The sequence below is a fragment of the Stigmatopora argus genome, chromosome 21 (genome assembly GCF_051989625.1).
Source record: "Stigmatopora argus isolate UIUO_Sarg chromosome 21, RoL_Sarg_1.0, whole genome shotgun sequence".
Taxonomy (NCBI): domain Eukaryota; kingdom Metazoa; phylum Chordata; class Actinopteri; order Syngnathiformes; family Syngnathidae; genus Stigmatopora; species Stigmatopora argus.
The window spans coordinates 4,462,876-4,481,636 of record NC_135407.1 but is presented as its reverse complement, the minus strand read 5'-3'; the positions used below and the strand labels follow the sequence as shown (position 1 = coordinate 4,481,636).

Below are 18,761 nucleotides of genomic sequence, written 5' to 3'. Positions count from 1 at the left end.
TGCTTAGCAGGCTTTAGTACTTTTTTACATTTGCATTGGAAACTCCCTCGACAGTGCATTCAAATATGAATCATACTATTTTCACTTGCTTTCAAATGTAATATCAGTTTCTAAATGTTATTTTACAAATCCCAATGTATTTAATAATACTATCTAAGGAGTATGCATAACCCTAACATTCCCGACAGTACATTATATAACACGTTATATATTAAACACCTATACAAAAATAGTTTTACATCATTTAACAAGAATATTTAATATTACTCTCAATTATGAGAAAAATACACATATTCATAATTTCTGTCTCACACACAAATAGCGTAAAAAAAGGGTACACTTCATGGGGTCACCATTTCACAAGTCAAACTGCACTTCCTGCTCAACACACACACACACACACACACACGTGCACACACACACTCACTAGCTGGCCGTGAGCTGACACCAGATGGAGGTGCTGACACGGACCGAGCTGATAACTCCGTTTCCCCTCATCATTCCTCCACACACAGTGAAGATGGGCCTCACACCCACACAACACCTACGCACTCCCACGTTTTACGCACACACCTCACGTTATCAGCGGTCATCGGTCCCAGCTCGTGTCACATTCCTGTCCCCTTATCAGCGCCTCCTTGCCCCGAGCTGTAATGCTGCTCCTCCGCAGAAAAAAAAACAAAAAACCCACAGACAAGGAGAGTGTGAGTGTGAGTGTTTGGAAGGGAGGAGGAAAAAAAGTGCAGGCTGGAATTGTGTGGAAAGACGGCGTGTGTTGCAGAGGGCAGCAGGCAGGCAGGCAGGCAGCATGGCAAGAGTGACGATGGGAGAGAGGATATGCGGTCTGACGACCGGGGCCAAAGTGTTGCCAGTCACGCTCTCGTTTTTTAGCCTGTTTACCGCCAGCGATAAGTTCAATATTGCCATTTGGACTTGCCCGTAAATGAAAATAATCACTTAAGAAGGATGTAGGCCAAGCAAGATGGATTTCTTCTAGGTCATGTCCGAGTTTCTTTGGTTGTGGTGGTGCTTCTTGTAAGATTTTTGCATCCTTCCTGCTGCAGGGCCCCTCATTGTCTTTGTTCCCCCCGCACAGCTGCTCTCACTCATCTGGCTGTCTGCCTTCATCCCTGTTTTTGGAACCATCCCTGAACAGACCTTTAGTTTTTTCCCCTTTTTTCCCCCAGAATAAGTTGTCCGTGGTGCCTGGCAATTGGTCGGCTATTTGTCCAGGGCGTATCCCGAAGGGAACGGCTCTAGCTGGGTTGTTATGGAAAATAGTTGAGTGGACGTTGTCCATGCATATCTATCTTTGGGGTTCATAATAAAAGCATTTACGGAGAGAACAGGCAATCTTAAGTTTTGTTTTGTGTATTAAAACGGATCAACAACAAATACTTACACATTCTAGCAAAGTAGCCCCACAAAGGCTTGTCCATGAAAAGACATTTTGTATATTTGTTTTTTGCTGGCTTCTTTCTATTCATAGGGAAGACTGATAAGACTTCTGGTTGACAAGTAATTATAAACATGGTTGTCTCTAAATGCATTTGTGCCCAACCTGCTTGTTGCTAATCAAATAAATGCCGGGTCTTTAGTATTGAATTTGCTAACCTTGACAGTGTCCTGAAAAGCATTCCATTTGTTGTCGTAGGTCTTACATTCTTTCAATTTTCCAACATTTAAGGAATGACTGATGCTTTAGCGCTGAAATCTGCTTTGGAATGGCTATTATTTAAGTGGTATTTAAAAATGGCACAAATCCTGGCCAAAGACTATCCTTATTGGTGTTAAAGTGTATTTTTAAACGCATCGCTACTTAAAGGGACAGACACGAATCTTGTTCATTTAATTGAAAAAGATGGCATTACATTTTTCTGGTGTGTAATTGAGGACGAAATCAGTCGTCTTTCTCGAAAGTGGCCACCTGACTTGCAGCCATTTTTATCAATGCTTCTATTTTTGCCAATGAAACGCAGGTATCCTAGATTGCCAGCCCTTTCCACTAACATCATACTTGAGTCTTATGTTTACGTGCGAGGGTAGGACTGACTGCACAAAATGGCTGCGTAATGGTTCACTCCGAAGGCCTTGATGTCCAACCTGCTCATTGGTACTCACTTTAGACCCGGTTGAAATGTATTGAACGTCAATTGAAGTCAATGGCAGCCGTGGCGCTCGCTCAAAGGCCCTCCCCCATTGGTCTCGGCTCCCCCCCTCTCCCTTCCGCATCCGCCATCTAATCCCCTCATCTTCAGCCCCGCACGATTGGAATTTGCTCGCGCATAATCATATGCACAGGAGGAGGAGGCGAAGGTTCTGGGCCAACATTTGCCTAAGGCTGCGCGGCGCCGATCGATGCGCGGTCTTAAGTTTATCTGATTTTTATCAGCGGGGTCGACAGGGGGCCGGGTCGATGTGCCGCGCCCGCGTCAAGTTGACCTTTTCAGGGACGGCGGCGAGGGATCTCCCCCCCGGGGCGCCCGCCGTCCCCCGTCGCTCGCTGACTGGCACGAGTCCGTCGCGCTCAACCACAAAGTCTGCGGAGACGTCTATATCAGCCGGCGGCCCGGCTGACAGCGCCCGGCTGTCGTATTTATAAACTGTCCTTTGGCCGTGACACTTTGCCGATGATCCGGGCCCTAATTTATGCCGGACGATCTCCTCGGTGCAAAAATGAAAGCTAATAGAGTCATTAGCGGCTAATTCGAGCCTGGATACCTTGTATAAATGGGCTTACTTTGTAAAGCCCTCCCCAGGTGATGCCCCAACGACACGCTTTGGATGCCAAAGCATTACTTTACAAAGTGTGTTTTGTTTAATCGTGCACGAGGCAAACGACAGCCCTTTACGTTCTGCCGTCTGCCCTTCATCCATCGCCGCGAGGCAGATGTTGCGCCGAGGTGGCGTCCGTGCCCGAAAACGGCGCCATTGTGCCGCTTTGATGGCTGATTATGACATGAAATGTTTATAAGCATTGATCAGCGACGGCGGCCTCAAAGCCAGAGCCATTTCATATATCCTGCTTAACGGCATGCTGATGGATGCGCAATGATCTCCGATACGATGCAACGGGGAGACTGGCGCAGGCGGCATATCAAAGACGTGCACACACCAGCACAATTTGAAGCACGCGCACGCTCGGGAGGGGCTTATTCAGCAGAGTTCCTTTGCGGCGACTTGTATGCATAAATACGGCAATACGTGCAGTCTTGAGTTCGGGGGATCAATATCTCTGGGGATAGTTTGTGTTTATAAAAGTCTGGGTGGGAATGTCTAACGGCAGACTTCAAAATAAAGCCAGTGAAATAACGTTTTCAAAATATGTAAGAGTGGATTATGGTTGCTTTTTATATTTGTTGCGGCGGACATGATAGGGCAGAGTTAGTCTAGGTACTAGACTAGTAGTATAAATTTAATTGCACATTTTTTGAGGGGTTATTGGATTCTGAAATCAAGTTTTGTTGGAGTTAGGATTTTTTAAAAATCACCTTTTGTCGTATTTTATAAAAACTGTAGTACATTGATGGCCCAGTACCTTTTAATATGAGAAACCACAGTCTGAGTGAAAGATTAGACTCTTCTTTTGCCAGGAAAAACTGTTTGACGCCACCCTTTTCCGTTCCTTTGTACTCAATAGTGCAAAATTGGTTGTTGATGAAAAATTCCTCCCCAAATTCCAAATGTGAACTCACAAACTTAGTGGATTTTATCTCTAGAATAAAGAAAAAAACGATGTCCATTTCATATGAAATGGACATCTACCAGTTCAGATGCATTGGAGATCTATCACTGTCACAGGCAACCAATGAGAACCCACATTTGGGCATCTCCACCTTTCTAGTTATGTTAATTATTAAACCAATTTCTAGCTGTAAACACAGTATCTACTACCTGCTAATACAGGTCAGTTTGATACGGGAAAGTGATAAAAATGTGCAAATAATTGTTCCGACCATCGACACGTCAAACTTAAGGTTCCTTAGAAAACCCATTGATAGTACAGATGGATTGCATTTAGCTGATTGTCGCCGTTGATAGAATCCAGGAACCGACCGCTATATCATCCAATTTATGATGTGAAATTTTCCATGCGGTTTGGAGTGCGAAGTCAAAGCCGGAACGGCAGTTCTGACAAATCCTGCACGGGAAGACCGTGCCAGCGCTTGAGGGTGAAGATCCTAAAGTGCTATGCATGTTTTCCCTGGAAAGGCTCAGGGTGCTGACAGCATGTCCAGGAAAGGTTCCACACAGCAGGCAGCAGATGGAAAAGGCCAAAGCTATTTTCTCACCCTCAGTGCAAGTCATATATGGGAAATTTCATCATAGACTTACTGTACCTCCCCATTAAGATAGTAAATCTTTCATGTTATTAACAATGTGTGCGACCCAAGTTGGAAAACAACAAGAGACTGCTCGGAGGAAGGTTTTCTTTCCCCTAAAGTTCAGCGCAAGCTTTAATTTGAAGATGCCGTCAAACGTCTCCAACATCGGCGAGCCGGTGAATAAGTAATGAGGTGGAAACCAAATGGCTTACATTCATTATTTCAATCATCAAATTTCATTGCCGTCCATTCGTCTTGCGCCTTCATTACGGATCAATGAGCAAGCGTCCGCATCGGTAGCCGCGCTGTCATCAACGGGCTTAATTAAGATGTTACCTGCATGCGGAATGGCTTTCTCGGCAGTCGCCATGGCTACCGCCGTGCCACTCCAATAGCGAAATGACACACGGCCTGTGCGCTAAACATCCAAAGAAAGTTTCTTCCTTTTTGCACTCTGTCCAAATAAGATTTGATAGCAATGTTTGTATTTTGTTTTCGAAAACACCAGTAAATAATCTCTTACCTCAGAAATTTGGCATGTTTTGGGAAAATAAACAAAAAAGTAGTCCAAAATCTGCCATAGAATTGCTCACAAATATGTCATGTCCTTTTATATGGATTCATTTAACATCATATTGGTTCTGACACTGACTTATTCTGACTTTACTCCATTTACTATACTGTTTCCAATCGGAAATGGCGCTCCTTTAGATTTCAAAGTGTTAGCGCTGTAACTGTGAGGGGAAAAAAACAAAACATTTCAATGTGTTGTTTTTTTTCCTGATAGAGCACTCGATAAGAAGGAAAGAATTATACTCCAAACCAATATCTGGAATGGATTTGAATCAGTCTGCCCACAAAGCCTTATATGTGTGCAGTACTGTGTGTGTTATGTCACTGAAAACAGCAGTCTAAAGTCGTTTGCATTCCCCGTTTATTTGTTTGAATAATTTGCGCCACGGCGTGCCGTAGCCTGGTTCTGTCAAGCTCCTCCTTCACCGGGGTTTATTTTAGCGGGGTGGTAAGTGGCCTCATAATGTCACCGTAATACTGGGTCAGCCTCCTCCAAATGCAACGCTGGGAAACGTGGCTTGGGACGAAGGATGAGTGCGCGAGATGGGACCAAAACATCCCTCGTTCATCTTCCGAATGCTGAAAAACATGTGGCACAGTAGTGACAAAACGGGCTAAATTCTGACAATTCTTTGCCATCAAAGTCAGGTGTTTCCACGATTCAATACTGTCAGATGCAATGAGAAAGCAGCTTTAAAAGACAACAAATTGAAAATATGTCCTTTTGTATATTGCAGCGAAATAGTTGGCTTAGTGTCCAAAATCCAAAGTCTTTTGGAACTGTCACCATCTTCTGAGGTTAAGGATGCAAAACCAAGCCTTGTGTGTGAAATGCGATTCCATAATTGTGCCCGCGCATCTGAAAACCGTCGCGTTGAATATTCAACGCTGTCGCACGGCTGTCAACCTTTGAGGAGAAAAGGGAACTAGTCAAATTACCGTCCGTGTTTCATTCTGTCTCCTGTGATGACACATTTGTCAGAGAGGGGAGCAGTCCTCAGCTTGAGATGCTGCTTTCTCCCATTACTCTCTTCTCTTCATTTAAGCATCGTCGGAAGGAATTTAGCCATGTCGCCGCATCAAATTCTGCCTCCTTAAAAACAAACACACACAAATCTTTTTCCTCACTTTCTCCATCTTCCTCTCCATCCTTATTTCAAGCAAAATTGTTGTGGCCGCGTGGTTAAGGCGAAACCATTAGGGTCTCCCTGCGCAGGTTCAAATCCTGCCAACAACCGAGCCGATGCGATCCAATGTTGTTATTCGTCGTCTATTTCCCTTGGCGTTAATGTCAGCATCGCTTCTGAAACTTCTCACTTTCCACTGAGACCGAAGCACTTTGTTGACTACTTTGAGCCCGTAGCTAATTGGCTAAATCAGCTCGCTGGGGCTAATTAGAAGCAACTCAAAGACACTCCAAAACCCAAAGGCTCTCTAATTACGTCCAAATTTCTCAGGGTAGACATGGGCTTTGAGTTTGAATTAGCCAGCTGTGGTTTACAAATGTACATTGGTGCTTTCGTCACTCAATCCGCCTCCAGAGAGAGATCTCCTTAGACTTGTTAGAAACGAGAAATGAAAGAACAAGGCCACATTACTCAAAACCGGTCTTGACAGGCCGCCCACCAATCCAGAACAGGCATCGGCTGAAGGAAGGCCCCTGGTTTGATAAAAGATCGGTACACTACGAGACAGATAGATTCGTAGAGGACTAGGAATGAGTCAGAGAACCAGAGTGACGGAGTAACAAAGCATGTCAGCTGGACTGATGAAGACAGAAGTGAAAGGATGTAACAGAGTCTCCCCGTGGACAAACAGAGGTAATGCCGAAGACAGCTTGATGGAAAGATACACTCACCTGTTAGAATCCTACTGTTCTTGCGCGTCATCTAACAAGAATCGCTGCGTGCTGAAGATGCACTTGGAAAAGTGCTGCGCCACACTTTGTCAGGTGGGAGAGAAGCCTTGTATGGATTCATTGATTGACAAGATGACTGGAAGCGTCTAGGATTGAGGCATCGAGTTGGCTCGGTCAATGTGTCCTTGTCTACTCAAGGACTGTGATGAGCGTGCTATCAAAACATTGTCACTGCACGAGGACTTGTATTTCCCATGCACTTCCAAACTGCTACTAGTGGCAGTTGCCATGGTACCAAGCTGTAGGGAGGCATGAGCAAATTATCCCTTGACCTCCTACTAGAGTAATAGAATTACACGCAACTATCTTGAACAGAACATAAGGGTGAACACTGTTTTGTTGCCTTAATGTGATAATAATGATTGAATTTATTTGCCTACCGTATGGGCGGCGCACAAGTACACAGCGGTCCAGTGCAGTGCAGGAACCCGACAGTCGTCCTTCTCTCGCCTAACTGCGGAGAGCGCACCTTCCGCCATTCATCAGTGTCACCCCGTCGCCGCCGGGTACAGCCCGGAGCCAATCGCGTCTTCATTACAGTCCAAATAAATCGGAGGGGAAAAAAAGAAACGCCGCGGATGATTTATTAGCTTCCGATGGCGTCACGCTGGTTAGCATGGTCCGACGCCACTCAGGCCCAAAGAGACGCTTTTCAGATGTGAGCGGCGGAAATGGGAGGTGACAGAGAGATATTAGTGAAATGATATCGGTTGGCGATGCCTCATAAGATACGGAAACGTGCCTTTGGTTTACCTGGGACCAATAGGCGGGCCAACGGATTTGCTTTTGCTTTAGTGACTAGTATTTTTGACTTATCAGATTCCATCTGCGGCGATAGAAGTCCTACCCATTTCATCAGGAAGGGTTGGCATATGCCTGGTACTTACATAGTATGATTCTCCCAGTACAAATAGAATGGACATTGTCAATGACAGGGAAAGAATTTGGAGTTTACATCCATATTATTTCACTTCAATTGACCTTACCCTAAACCAAAACCCATCGTTGGCCAATCATGCATCCTAAAGTGACAACCTCCGTCAAGCCTTACCATTCCATCATTCCTCTATAATACTTTATCTGGGGGAACGTGGGTATTTCCCTTCAGAAAGACAAAAAAACTAAACTAAAAACCCAATGGGATTCCCAATGGATTAAACAGTCAGCATGTACGACGTCGCTCGAATTAAGTCAGGATTTCCATCTCTTTTCAGTGATTTCTAACGAACATAGAATGTAGGCAATTGGTATTGTTTGAATATGGAAACAGACTTTACATGCAGAAGTAAGATAAGAAGACTTGGTTGTACGCTAAAGACGTGTGGGGGATTTGAGTCCGTCAGAAATGGAGCAAGCCAATCAGTAGGAAGGGTGGGTGCTCCCTTGGCTCTCCACTCCATGTGGTATCAGGATGAGGGATGGCCTGCCAGCACTCAGCCCAAGCCTGTACTCACACTCCTCACAAGGATTCCCCCCTGAAACCATTAGTCTGCGCATTAAACACCATTAGATCACACATACACTCACAAAGAGGAGTGGCTACGAGACGCTATCGCCTCTGTGTGTGGCCTTTTTTTTTGTCTTTTAATGGCCTTCTACTGTCTGGTGTTTACGTGGGCGAGGGCGTGTCCCCCGTGGTCCGGGTGTAATTGGGTTAGTGACGAGCATGACAATATGACACCTGCACTGTCTGGCCTGGAGTCAACTGGAGCTCAGGTATCCTGAGTGACCGATCTTGGGTTCTCACAGTCTTGACAGCACTGTGACTGTCAGTAACACCTGGCTGTTGAAATGGCCGCCAGCCTCTACCAAATAGTTTTCACGTAATGCCGTCAACGGGTTCGGTAATCCAGACTCTGTTTGGAACGGACCGTTGATAAATGGACAGTAGGTTGATAGGCTGGACGAGATGGGCGGTTAGGGAATGGTCTCCTGATAACTCCGTGCAGTTGTACAGACCTACCATGGTTTGTTTCAGCTTGCCGCAATGTAAAGCTAAAAGGTGAGAAGGTCACAACTGAGGATATAGTTAGCAAGAAGTGCCGTGGTGCCTGGATAGCTTGAAAGGGAAAGGTTGTAAGGTGAGAGCCAGGAAACAAAGTAAAGGAGAGAAGGTTTTGCAAAGGGGGATTCGAGGGGGAAGGTAGGCAGTATGTAGGTTGGGTGTACAGCATGCGGGCTTGCGTGGGGGGTGTCAGTACAGATGCTCTGTGACCGAGTGTCACAACTCAGGCGCGGAAGCTGAATCCGACAATTAATCACCGGGCCCCTGCGCTTGTAATCAAACTGGCTCAAGCCATGATGTATGAGCCGTGTCACAATTACGGAGGGGCGCACACACACGCGCCCGAAGCTCGCAAAGGGACCCTCGGAGTTGATCATGTGCATGCGTGCATACACCTAAGTATGAGGATGACTAGACACGCGTCCAACCTCTGGGAAATGGCCGTGGCTGCCTTCCAAGACCTCCAACATCACACAAAGGCGATGCCTTCCAATCTTAGTCAGCAGCACCCGAGTCGGACAAGTGGCCGTTGACGGGGCGAGCTAGATGGAGGGGAAGAATTAGAGAGCAAATCTGTGGGAGTTGAGGGCTAATGAGGAAGACGGATGAAATGCTCGGACGGGTACGCCAGAAACGCTGGGAGGAGGGAGGGTGTAAATGAGCAAATCAGGGCGGAGATAATGAGGGAGAGCAGGAAGTGATGGTTGAAGAGGAGGATCCGTGGGGATGCACGGGCTTGGGAGGATTAAAGTCTTGGTCAGCGCTTTGCAGGGAAGATGCCAGCTGACAGGATGAATCATTTAGGATGAGGGCCGGACATCGATCCCACCACGCACTTGGGCCTGACCACAATGTGACAAACAATTGTTCTCAAGCAAGCCATTAGAAATTCTTCACACTTCTTTTTAACCACCGAAGGGAATCACAGTTCCTGGATTCCATGTCTGTCAGCGTAAAGGGTTTAGCATCTGCAGCATATTTCGCCCAGGAAACCGTGTTTTTGGGGAAAAAATTTTTTATGTTGACAGGAATTCTGAAATGAGCACAGCTATTTTTACCAATATTTAAACATAGTCTTACAAAAAAAGGCAAATTCAGTCTTTGTAAACAATACAAAAAATCAATGCAATTCAATGCAATCCAATGCAATCCAATGCAATCCAATGCAATCCAATGCAATCCAATGCAATCCAATGCAATCCAATGCAATCCAATGCAATTCAATGCAATTCCGTGCAATCGCAGAGGACTAGGTCAGGGTTTTTCACATTTCGCCATAGCGCTTTCAAAGGTATCACCAGATGTGATTAAAATGAAACATGTTGAATTATGTATACATTTTTTTTGTAGGACTATTTTAGAAAAAAAGAAGCCTGTCAGCCCACTTGGTTTATAATGTGTCTGTAAATGTTGCTAGCCCTTAGTAGGCCCGCTTCTTCCTGTTTAGTCCACCCACTTCCTGTCTCCGCAGCCTGATACTTCCTGGTTCCAGTCACATGTTTTTGACTTCTCCAGGTTTGGCCGCCAAGCCAAACAAACACAATGGCTTCCACTCTTCAAAGCATAGAAATTCATTTTTACATCATTGACAAAACCTCATTTTCATATTTTTTTTGGCTTATACCTAACCTCCTCTTGACATTGAACACTTCTCCCCTTTTATTTTGGGAAGGGGGGTACCATCGCCCGAGGGTATGGCACAACAAAACCATTTTTTAAGCGTGTGGAACAATGTTTCTCTCGAATCTCTCAGGCTTTTCAGACACCTCTCCTCTTCATTTATCACGCAGCCTGAACAAGTGACCGGCGAATGACCTCCCGCTACACCCACACACACACACACACGCACACGCACGTACACACTTTCCAGCAATGCACAAACACGGCATCAACTCGCACAAAAGCCCGATTAATTCATCACAAACGACGGATACCTTGGAACACATGCTCAAACACGCGTGTGTGTGGGTACACGTTACACACACACGCAAACACAAACGAGAAAATACAAACATACACACGCACACATCCCATCACATCCGTTACAGATGGCTTCACCTCCTCCTCCATCCTAAATGAATATAAATATGTCTGCTTGACATCATTCATCTGCCAGGCGCGGTTGGGTGTTTACTCTGTGTGGCCAGTAGAGGCAGTGTTGCCCCAGTTGAGAGGGGGGGAATTAAGCTAAAACGCAAAGCAGTTTGTTTTCGTCATTGTAAAATGTACCGTATTCGTATTCCCTCTTTATTCTGTAGCCATCTTGTGTAATCAACTGTGATCCTATCTCCTCTCTTGACAGGAAGTGTTCACAATCAAGTATTTGAAAGGCCATTAGCAGCACTTTCCAGCGCCGCCGAGCCAACGGCAACCTGATATCATCAGCGAGAGTCCCGATGAAGATGACGGCCAGATGACAAGGAAGGGAAGGAGGCCAGAAAGGAAAGCGATAACATTGATGAGAACTCAACATATTCACAAGGTTAGTAGGACATATTAGCATCAAATTAAGGATTTGAGCAAGTACAGGGTTTCCGCTACATTCAAATTGGAGTACCCCACCCATTCAAATGTACTTTTCCTTTTGGGGATTTTTTTAAAAAGTGACCTATCTAGTGGAGTGCATACATATACTATACATAAGTCGGACATTTTACATCGGGAATTTTTCTAGCAGGGTTTAAGCAGTGATTTTTTTCCCCCAAAATTGAGCAATCTCCTGCTATTTCACAGTACACATTCCATTGACTGTAATGTTATGTTTATGGAAAGGACCGAGCCCTAAAGCCCCCCAACTTAAAATAGCCACTAAGTGATGACGCCTGTCCGCTTTGACCTCGATAGTCTGGGAGAAGATTTGCTAACTGAGGTCACAAACCGACTGACGTTATAAACGGCTCATTTCCACACTGTCAAGTTAAAAAAAATGGTCACAATATATTGATCATCTGCTATCGTTATTAGTATTTGCAGTTGATTTGACCCGTGCCAACTCAGCATCGCTAATCTGAGTAAACTATTGATCGCAATTTGGCTAATGTTAATAGCTAGATTATTAAAATATTTCTCTGAGAAGAGAGTGAGGCTAGTCAGGTATTACTAGCTTTTGGTTCAACAACAGTGATAAAGGTGAGTGTTTTGAAACATTTTTTCTTTCTTGTAACTCATGTATGAGATAGGCAAACTATTATTTATGTATATATATTTATCACGCGGGTCCTGCACCTGTTTAAAGTCATGTCCAGTCAGCAAATGATGAGTCTACTAACATGTGTAGTGCTTGCTTAATCCTTTGGGAGGCAACAGTGGTTTCGCATTGAACTGGCTCCTGACAATCTGTGCTCCATATGTCATTAAAGCCATTAGGGGAACACTAGATGAACATTATGGCCGGAGTAGAGTCTTAACATGTTTGACATAAATCTGTTGTTTGTAGCTCCTTAAAAAAAAATTAGCTTGTCGCGGGTCATGACCAAGGTGCGCACCATGAAAGGGAATGATCAAAACTGGAATTGAAAGGACATTTTCATCACTGAAATAGATCAAAATGATCATTAAAAAAGATGAGATGATCACGGCCTGAAAATCCATTGTGCGCTCGTAAAATTAACTCAAACATTAAAATTACGGATACTAATTCCTTTGTTTGCGCGAATCTGTATTTACACACCTCTGAATGAGAAAATGACAAATTTCAACCACTGAATAATTTATTTAAAGATCTTTTGTTAAGTTTTTTGCAGTTTGAAAAATAACAATTAAAGGTCGCCTTAAACTAATTATTCCAAGACAAAATAAAACTTATAACAATTAGGAAAGGCTCTTAAAATTAATTAAAACTAACTTAACACATGTTATAGCACAAGTGTCAAAGTGGCGGCCCGGGGGCCAAATCTGGCCCGCCGCATCATTTTATGTGGCCCGGGAAAGTAAATCATGAGTGCCGACTTTCTGTTTTAGGATAAAATTAAAATGAAGAGTATAGATGTATATGAAATTTCCTGATTTTCCCCCTTTTAAATCAATAACTGTAATTTTTTAATCCATTTTTTGTGTTTTTAGTTCAAAAAATCATTTTGTAAAATCTAAAAATATATTTAAAAAAAGCGAAAATAAACATTGTTTTAGATCTATAAAAAACTGAATATTCAAGGCTTTTAATCCAGTTCTTTTAATCCATTTATTTAAAAAAAATCTAAATATTATATATTGTTATATATGTTGAAGTCTGACACCCCTGACTTATAGCATTAGTTCTACAGTAAATTGCCTGAACATTTATTATGTCATCTGTACTGTTAGCACTAGGACTTTGAAGCAGTAAAAGAACAGTTTTGCTAGAGATATAACTTTTTATCCACTCGTTGAAGAAACGGTCAGCATACTTCACCTTCACCGCAAGTCACCACTAGGGGCAGTAGAGTCAGAGGCAAGTAATGGCTGTCCATCTATCGGAGCCGCTCTGTTATCTCTGTATGTTTTGTGACGGAAACATTGTTCTGGCCCGTGACGGCTTGTCCTGGCGGAATCCAAATCTAATAGTCGGGGAGGGAATTTTTCAACTCAGGTAGAGAAACAAGCCATCACAAGGCAGCCTCCAGTAAAGCAGAAAGCAATATGTCTGCGTAGAGGTCGGGCGGAGGTCAACGTGGAGCGTCTGCCTACGGTCCTCCTCCTCCCTTCATTCCCGTGACAAAAGAGAGGCAGTTGGGTTGCTAGGGAAACAAGCTTTTTCCACGGCCATGGCGAAACACGTGGGTCGGGCAGGGCGGCTTTGTTTCGCCGCTGATGAAGCGCCCGGCGCGTGCATTTTTAATCGGAAGCCCCGCGCCCGCGCTCTCGCTCGCGCTCCCGAATCCAAAACTCATCTAGCACGGCCTGATTATGTTCAGCCGAGCTTGTGACACTTGTCACGTTGCCTCTTTTATCACGCGGCGCGCCGTCCCATTGTTACGTCGCCCGGCCTGACGCAGAAATGCGGGCCGGGGCGAGGAGAGTCGGCGCAAACACCTTCGCCGACTCCTCTGAATTAAAGACGCACCTGGTCAAATAAACACGCCGGGCCGCGGCACACAATTGCTTTTTTGTCCTTTGTCGTAACGGAGCGAACGCCACTGTTTGGCTTAGCACGGCGGGAGGGGGGGGAAAATGGCCGATCGCTATGGCAACGGTGTGTGCCGTTCTGCTACAGCTGTGATGTATATGGTGACACTTTTGACCCTCGGGTGAACTCGCAAGAACGCAAGAGAGTAGCTAGAACGCCGTTGTTCACTCCAGCGTGTAAAAACATGCGGATCATTACGGTGGCTTGTGTTGAAGATGCTTTTCGATTGGTTTGGAAGAGGAGAAGATTTTTCCGCCTCGAAATTGCCTTCATTTTGTTAGTTGGGGTGCGAGCAAATTAAGCCTGACTGGTCAAGACCATGTCGACATTCACTCTTGCGCTCAAGCATGGTGGGAAAACTGGCAACTTTGAATTCATTTGGTGCTGTTTTCCCAATGTCATGTGAAAGTTTCTGTGGTAAGAGTTTATTTGTGATTTTTTTTAATAATGTACAAGCAGAAAAACAATAGCAGACAACAAGTAGACAGCAGTATTTTATGGAAAGGTTGCATGACGACTTATTTATTCATTTGGCCTTCTGATTTGAAATAATGATTAGAAGCATGATTAGAATATCTATACATAAACATCTTATTGCTTGCATTAGGAACAACGGTGCTTATGATTGGCTTAAACTTGTTAGCTGACAAATGCAATTTCATGCTTTTTTTCTCGTATATCATGTCACGTTGATCATTTTGTAAAAAAAAAGATATGTTCTCAAGAGATATTTTATGGGAGATTTCTCATTAGAGTTCGCAATTAGTGCAAACAGAAAAAAACATTTAAGATTATTTTCCCAGAAGTGTTCACCTTTGGCTATCCACCTTTTTTCCTCGTTTATTTGGCCCTCATTTGTCCGTCCCCAACTCCCCTCCCGCGTTATTGTCACACAACACCGGCGCGCCATCTTGGCTCGCATATCGAGCCATGCGTGGCGTCTCACGTTAGAAAGCGGCAATCCAAAACAGGCGTAGACAAAACTCGCTGTTGAAATTGCGACACACGTGACTCGAGAAAAAGGATTCGGAAAGGTCACGGAACTCGGCGGGCGCTCCCTCGGCACACAAAACTAGCGTCACGGGCCACACAGAGCAACACAATGCAAAGCCACGCCAACGTATGAGCGCTCTCAATCAGCACTTGTCTCCTCATGTCGGCTTCTTTTTCTTTTTTATGCGCCTGTCTTCCGCATGTTTGCCACCAGGAGCGCTGCAGCTCGGCACTTGGAGCGTGCCCAATGCTCCACAGCTGCTGCTGCGGAGGAGCTGACACGCCATAAACGCACATAACCAAGCACCTTCTTAATCATCCGCCTTGTATTTCTTCTTTTTTTTGATTGGAAAAAAAATCAGTTCCACATGGCGTGCTCCGACATTCAAAAATGACGCAAATAAATTGAAATATCGGCAACGTGAGGCCACGATGCCGTCACTTTAATCGTTTCCATTACAATCGGGGCCTTTTTGGCTGCCATTGACGTCCATTCCAGAGAGTCTAGCCGTCCCAGTTCAAATGGATTGGGCATCTATCGCCGTCAATGGCCGTAAAGGAGATAAAAGTAGCAAATTTAGCCCCCTCCCGACCTCCCGCTTGTCACCACCATTGGCCCCGCCACCAATGTTGAGCAGGTGACCTTTTCTTTCAGATAATCCACACCAAAAAGCCCTAATTACTGCGGCCCCCCCACCAACCTCCACTGTCCCAATAATCAATACCGCCGATTGACCGGCAGATCACCGCGTCAAGTCGTCGCCGCCCAACATGTGACTAAACGTGCGCATATTTGACGACGATGGCATTTCCACAATAGCAGACGTGAACTATTAAGATATGGAAATAGAAGGAAAATAATACACAGAAAACCTTTCATATTGTATCAGAATAATTATGCCGATGTTGCGGGAACACTTTTTGCAGTCATTTTGTTTTTATATTTGCTAATTGTCACAGGTGTTGGCTAGCATTAGAGCTTTAATGATTATTTAATAGTGAATTTATTTGTCCAACTTTTTGCAGTGTATTTAGATCCAAAACTGAAATTTTACAGCCGACGTGAACTAACTATTAAGATATGGAAATAGAAGGAAAATAATACACAGAAAACCTTTCATATTGTATCTGTATAATTATGCCGAAGTTGCGGGCACACTTTTTGCAGTCATTTTGTTTTTATATTTGCTAATCGTCACAGATGTTGGTTAGCATTAGAGCTTTAATGATTATTTAATAGTGAATTTATTTGTCCAATTTTTTGCAGCGTATTTAGATCCAAAACTGAAATTTTACGCCTAGTGTCATATGACACCATACATAACATTTGATTTAAATAAGACTAGTTTAAAAAAACCAAAAGGTAACCCTTATTTGGGATATTTATTTGAAAATATCATGACATAAAAATAACTGTTCTTTATTTTACCAGCATAGAAAGCAACAAATTGGCAGAAGTGTATAACACACGACTACAAAGAATAACTTTCAAGGTGGTTTAGGCATACGAACCACAAAAATGTATTTTACTCCAGAAATTACAGTCCTGTATTTCACAATTTGACAGCGCGGTATGTACATAACCCGAAGCGCTTTACCATTTCCTCACCTGCGTTTGTGTGGACGCATTAGCCGCAAAAAGCCCAACGTCACAGTGGGAGCGTCAACACACACACACAAAAAAATGTCTGAAACAATGTTATCGGACAGAAGAAGGAAGTTCCATTTTGGATGCGGCGACAACAACACGGCCGTATCTGTGAAGAATCCGTCCCGTCCCCCCCACCGCCGTCTACTTTCTCCTCACGTCACTCTCGCTGACATACTTTGATTGTACAAGACAAGTTAATGAAAAGCTCCTCCGCAGAAAGAAGGCTGCACCTGCCAACGCGCATACCTGCAGGCGCATTTGTGTTCTTGTCTTCGGGTCCTCGGGCGCTACAGCAGCCGTGACGAGGGAGTTTGAGAGTCAGGGGAGCGCGCTACTGTTGCTAGCCAGGAAAAAAAAATAACAACGAAAATATGACTAACACACTACTTTGAAATCTACATTAGAGAGCACACCATTATAAATTTTCCCACCTCCATTTCACAAAACTAAAGAACAAATACATAATGCATAAGCCGTGCTTACTATACACAGAAATACTTTATTAACCTGATTACCGTATTTTCACGACTATAAGGCGCACTTAAAAGTCTTAAATTTTCTCCAAAATAGACAGGGCGCCTTATAATCCAGTGTGCTTTATATATGGAGAAAAAAAATAAAATGTCATTCATTGAGGGTGCGCCTTATAATGCAGTGCGCCTTATAGTCGTGGAAATACGGTTAGTCAAGTATGTGTTTACAGACAGTGTGAAACCACTAAAGCAATTCACTTAAAAAAAATATAAAAATACTTTTTTTACTATTAGGAAGACAAAAAATATAAATCTACATTACCTTGTAACATAGTTTAGCTACTTAGTCTTTATGCACTGTGAATTTCCGTTATTTTTGAATCTGTCAAACCAGTCGTGGCTAGCTTTAACGTCTTCTTCTGTGTTAGCACAAGGTTTTGGACAGAATCCCGATACTGCGTGGCAAACACAGCTACCAGTAGCATCGTCCTAGCACAGCAGTTTAATTTTAGTAAACGTTTTTTATTTTTTAAAATTTTGTCAATCCACCCATGGTTATTAGCATTTAGCCTTCTCATCCCTTGACTAAAATACCAAGGTGCCTATAGTTATTTTTTTTGTAATGTTGGTAACCCGGAATCAACTGCGGTTAATCTACGAGTCGTGGCAGCATAAAGACTCTAAAGGAGTCAATAACTTTCAAAATGTCTTTTGTTATGAGGCGAGGATTCTAACCTTCGCGCTTTAATTCTTGTGCGTCGTAATTAGAAAACCGTCCCGGATGATAAAGTGGACAGCTGAAGCGTTCCCCCAAGTAGCGATATGTAAAGCTAAAATGCCATCCAACGACATAAATAGCCACATCACCTTGATTTACCGGCTACACGGGCAGATTTGAAGGCGTCTTATCAGCGATAAAGCCGCAATAAATAAAACGTGCGGCATCTCGTATCGCGCAAAATGGCCGTCGTATATCTGCGATCTTAACAGATTCAATAACAGTGACTCAACAATTGCGCCGCAGTCAATAATAGGCTGTATATGTTGTGCCGCAGGTACTTGTTGGGTTCAATAAAAATGTTTATCTTATTTTGCAATTGAGTTGAAAAACATTTTTCCACAGTCCTTTTAAAATCGGACAGTATTCAATTAAATCAAAAAAATAAAACTAACAAATATTTATCTCATTGTTTTAAAATTGAATTAATTAATCATGTATTTACATGTTTTTTGTCATTATTTTTTATGAAGATTTGCGTTATATTTCTAATTTATGACAATAATTACATGGCGTTAGATGTCCAATCCATTTGATGTGGGAGATCTCGGCAGGAAATGAATATCGCCGCAATGGCGGTGATTTGGTTTTTAAATAGAATAAATAATGAGCAAAATGCATGTGTGTAGTGAAGACGAGCAGTCCCACAGAGAGCTGCCCCAGTCAGGCCGACCTGCTGAGTGAAAGCCTGTGGTAATGTTTAGTTTTCGGGGTGAAGAAGAAGGCGAGGAAGGGGGGAGGAAAGGGGGAGGAAAGAGGGAGGACAGAGGGAAGGACGAGCGGATGACAAGGTTGAAGTTGTGCGCCCGGGCCGAGAGTAAAGAGCCGTCTGAAGGGAGGGCGGGACGGGTCACGGAGGATCTTGGAGCCAGGGAGCGAGCGAGCGAGCGAGCAAGCGAGGGAGGGAAGGAAGGATGAAAGGTCCGAGCGGGACGGCGTTT

The 18,761-nt window shown here is 43.9% G+C and overlaps 1 protein-coding gene across 1 annotated transcript in view; it reads left to right on the top strand.

Moving 5' to 3' along the window:
• Positions 1-18,761, top strand: part of LOC144067504 (uncharacterized) — a 40,852-nt gene that overhangs the window by 15,521 nt on the left and 6,570 nt on the right. Inside the window, exon 6 of the mRNA XM_077591318.1 lies at positions 11,124-11,303. The gene's annotated coding sequence lies outside the window, so the exon portion shown is untranslated. The remainder of the gene's footprint in view (positions 1-11,123; positions 11,304-18,761) is intronic.